This window comes from Grammomys surdaster, unplaced genomic scaffold (genome assembly GCF_004785775.1).
Source record: "Grammomys surdaster isolate TR1022 unplaced genomic scaffold, NIH_TR_1.0 126391, whole genome shotgun sequence".
NCBI classification, from domain to species: Eukaryota; Metazoa; Chordata; class Mammalia; order Rodentia; family Muridae; genus Grammomys; species Grammomys surdaster.
The window spans coordinates 17,732,288-17,736,890 of NW_021621185.1; the positions used below are offsets into that span (position 1 = coordinate 17,732,288).

Sequence of the window (4,603 nt, forward strand, 5' to 3'; positions counted from 1 at the left end):
CTCTCAGCTCCTTCCCACCTATCCCACTTCCTCAAAATGGGCTTCCTTCAAACTGCTGTGCATATTCCAGACCCAGAGCCAGGCAATTTTTGTGGACAGGCATCATTTATATGTCTGCTTGGCTTCCTCGATTACCCCCTTCAAGTTCTTATCTCAAAAACATCTCCTAGAGCTCTGCAGCACAGCTCAGCAGTTAAGAGACCAGCTGACCTGCCTACATTCCAGTCCTGACCATACCAATGCCTGTGGTATGACCTCAAGTAAATAACTGCTCTTCCCCAATTCTTCACTTTGAAGAGGAGTATATTCATGTACCATTATCTATCCATTTGTGATACTGTAACTGTACACTGTAACAACGCTGGGTAATTTAGAATTAACAAAGATTTATTTGCTCATTGTTCTCAAGGCTAAGAAGCCCAAGATCAAGGGACTGTAGCTGGGAAGCTTTTAAGCTACATCATGCTTCAGCAGAATACATCAAATGGGGAGAGAACGCAAGGCAGCTGAGAGCAGGAGATAGACGTGGAACGTGGTGCTATAACAAACCACTCTTGCAATGACTAGTCCAGTGCCACGCAATGCCATTAATCTGTTCATCTAGACAGAACCTTCATGGCTGAATCATCTCTCATAGGGAAAGAATCGGGTTCCCAACATGTGAACTTTGGGGAGCAAATTCAAATTACAGCAAGTACCAGCCTAATAAGGCTCTTGGAAGGACTCAGCATGCATTAAGTGCTAAGAGCAATGGTTGGCACACGGTGAGTAATGCCACATTTATTACATCTGAGATGCTCTGATATTAGGAGACACACCCTTATTGAAGAAATGCTGCCAATTAAAGTAGGAAATGTTATCACTCATGCAGTGCAGCCTAAATTTAGAGCTGTGAAAATTATTTTTGAGAAAGCACATCTTAAAAATCAATGAACTAGGTAAAGGGCGGGGCGGGAGGCTAGGTACAGCAACAACTGGGCGTCGGGTCTTCTCTGTCGCTAGGAAGCGGGCAATCGGAGGGAAGATGGTTTACATCTCGAATGGTCAAGTGTTGGACAGCCGGAATCAGTCCCCATGGAGATTGTCTTTCATAACAGATTTCTTCTGGGGAATAGCAGAATTCGTGTTTGATTTTTTTTCAAAACTCTGCTTCAGCAAGACGTGAAGAGAAGACGAGGCTACGGGAGCTCCTCTGATTCCAGATACGACAATGGCAGAGGGCCACCAGGAAACCCTCCACGAAGAATGGGTCGGATCAGTCACCTTCGTGGCCCCAGCCCTCCTCCGATGGCTGGTGGATGAGGAAGGTAAATGTCTGCTCTGAGAAGCAGACGACTAGACATACACATGCGTAGAAAGAAGTCATCAGGAGGTGAAGAGCGGCTCACGCAGGAGAAGATGGTGTATGTCCAAACAAGGATTGCTCTGTGTCCTCACAGATGAATGAGGTCATGCTGGGAATTCCCTCTGCAGGATCTGGCCTGACTGATAATGCAGTTCTATAAATGTACATGTTTGTCTCCTTATCGTCTTTGTATGGTTTACTAAAGCAGTTGAATATAGTTTTCAGAAGTAAATATTTTTAGGTTGCAAAAAAAACAAAAAAAAACAAAACAAAACAAAAAAAAAACAAAAAAAACAAAAAAAAACAAAAAAAAATCAATGAACTATAAAACACGGGACTATTTCAGAAGGTCATTTCCCTTACGTCTTCTCTGATCAGTTTCTTCATGACACTGTCCACCTTACTGTATTTACATTGTAGCTACTTATGCTATTCCTTGGTAGCCTCCTCTAATGGCAGTGTAAACCAAGAAGACATTATTTTTCACAGTAATAACCCAGTGCCTCAAACACTGCCTGACCCATATTAGGCCCCCAGTCAATACTCACTGAATAAATAAATGAATAAAAGCACAAATGAAAAAGACAAAGATATGAAGGGAACACAAGATGAACACCCAGAATTTTGAGATGGGTTGAAAAAACTGAAAATGGTCACTTAACAACCACATAAGCCCTGTGAAAATGGGGATTTGTTTGTATCCCCTTAATCAAGAATATTCATTCAACATGAACTGGCTGCATACATGAATGAATGAATGAATGAATGAATGAATGAATGAATGAATGAATGTTCTGCCTGCAATCTCCTTGAACTGCTAGACAGTTAGACCCAAGAATAGCTTAGAGAATCTTGTTCCCACGCTAGAAGGAAGAATGTTGAAATACACACAGCAAACAAGGGTAACATGGAAACATTTCATAACAAATAGTAGTATGAATACTTAATCCACTGGCAAATAAGTTACAAGACGGGTAAACATGGTCAGTTTTGAGTCCATGCCCCTACTTTTATCTTTCCCAATATGGAGTTCGCCAACACACCAACATGAGCCAACATATCACAACCCAGGTGTAAATACTGGAAGGAAGGTAAAGACGTGTGTTCACTCTGCCCTAGCTGCTGCATAAGATGAACCACATACCATAAGCTTCTGTGGGGCATCTCTGTGGATAAAGGTCATGAGTTTATACTTAGGCCAAGGGAGCTAAGGATGACCCTTAAGTATGGGGATAGGAGACCATTGGAAGGAGAAGTCTCCCTGATAAGGGGATGGTGACAAACATTAACACCAAGTGTCAAGCACATGGAAGGCACACTCTAATCTCATCAATTCCTGACAATCTACGGGTTTTCTCACCCCATCAAATAAAAAAGCAAATGACTAAGCATTGTCCATCTAGCAAAACGGGAGCTGAAGTTCTCCAACGTCTTCTCAAAGAGGATGTGTGCTCTGGGAGAGGCTTCACTTTCACATGGTTTGGCTCTTAGGTGTTTAGCCAGCTTTAGGGAGGATGCTGAAAGGAAAGGGAGAACGGTAGAATTTCTTTAGAAAAGACTCGAAAAATGGAAGACTGGATGAGAACAGTCAATACCCAAAAGCAAACCCTGCCTGTTCTCTTCTGTCATCCTAAACTGTGATGTCCTTGAACATGACAGGCTTGCTTTATCCTGCTCTGGCAAGTATGGAAATCTCATGTGTATGAGTTGGCCAGAGAACTAACTTGGGGACGAGGAGGGCCCCTACTTTCATACTGAGGTATGCATATGTGGGGACAGAGTCAAAGTACCTCTGCTGTTCTGATATATTCTGAGCTCCATTTTTACAAAGGCATTGTCTACAGAAGGTCAATATTGACAGGTCAAAAGGAAATTCTGGACCTGTATAAAATGCTGTCAACAGTCACTGCGTCCAAGACTCTATAACTGGAGGAACAACCAACATTATAGGAAGTTAGCCATGGCACTTGGGGACCTGAGCAGGGAGCTCAGCCCATGGCATCTCTCAGGTCTGCGGCACCTCCATGTTCTAGCTGGTCTTGACTTTCAGTTCCTGCTGCCTCTGGTGACATTTTTGTAAAGAAGAGGTAAGCAGGGGCTGGAGAGATGGCTTAGTGGTTAAGATCACTGGCTGCTTTTCCAGAGGTCCTGAGTTCAATTCTCAACAGCAACATGGTGGCTCACAACTATCTGTACCAGGAACTGATGCCCTCTTCTTGCATACAGGTATACATGCAAATAGAGTACTCATATACATAAAATAAGTAGATAAATCTTAAATTAAAAAAATAAATAAGGGGTAACCAGATTTATCTAGCATGAAGCAGATACTCAGAAAACATATGCTAAATAAAAGAACAAAAATATATTTGAGCCTTATTCAGTGAAATATTCATCCAAGTTGATACATTCAATTGTCTGTCTTAGGAGTCATATCTATAGCCAGACTTTTCCCTCTAAAATGCCAAAACCACATACATTAAACCTAGGGTCTTAGAGTTTCCATCGATGTGAAGAGACACCATGGCCAAGGCAACTTTTATAAAGGACAATATTTAGTTGGGGCTGGCTTACAGGTTCAGAGGTTTAGTTCATTATCATCGTGGCAGGAAGCATGGCAGTGTTCAGGCAGACACAGAAGGAGCTGAGAGTTCTGCATCTTAATCCCAAGGCAACCAGAAGGAGGCTAACACCACCAGGCAGCTAGGAGAGTCTTAAAGCCCACACCCACAGTGACTGACATATTTCCTTTAACAAGGCCATACCTCCAAATAGTGCCACTCTCTGGTGCCACTACCTGGGCCAAACATATTCAAACCACCATACATGGAAACATCAATAAAGGGTGGTTTTTTTTTTTTTTTTGGAACTATCCAAAACACAGAGCAGATTCAATCCAACGAAACAGGAGTCAGCAGTTGGCCTAATATGGATGAAACCCCAGGAACTAAACTAAAGCCCAGGAAGGCAGATGAACAACTCTGTGGGGATTAACATCTGCTTTCTGCTTGGCTCTCCTATGTTATTTTCAACTGAAAGCTGAATTTTTAACCCAGTGACCCACTGATGAGAACATAAACCGGACCCATTATAATCTAAAGGAGTAGAAGGTCTTGTCCTTAACATGCACAGAGGCTCTCTCTTCCTTTAGGACCCCTAAAATCACAGCAAGGAGGTCAGGGATAGATGGTAAAAGAGGGCAGACAGCAAACAGAACAAGCCCAAGGCAGAATGTCCATGTGGCAGGCCTTCATGGAT

General features: G+C 42.6%; 1 pseudogene; it reads left to right on the top strand.

Annotated features, from left to right (window-relative positions):
* Window positions 1–954: 954 nt before the first annotated feature.
* Window positions 955–1,311, top strand: LOC114614573 (annotated as a pseudogene).
* Window positions 1,312–4,603: the final 3,292 nt, after the last annotated feature.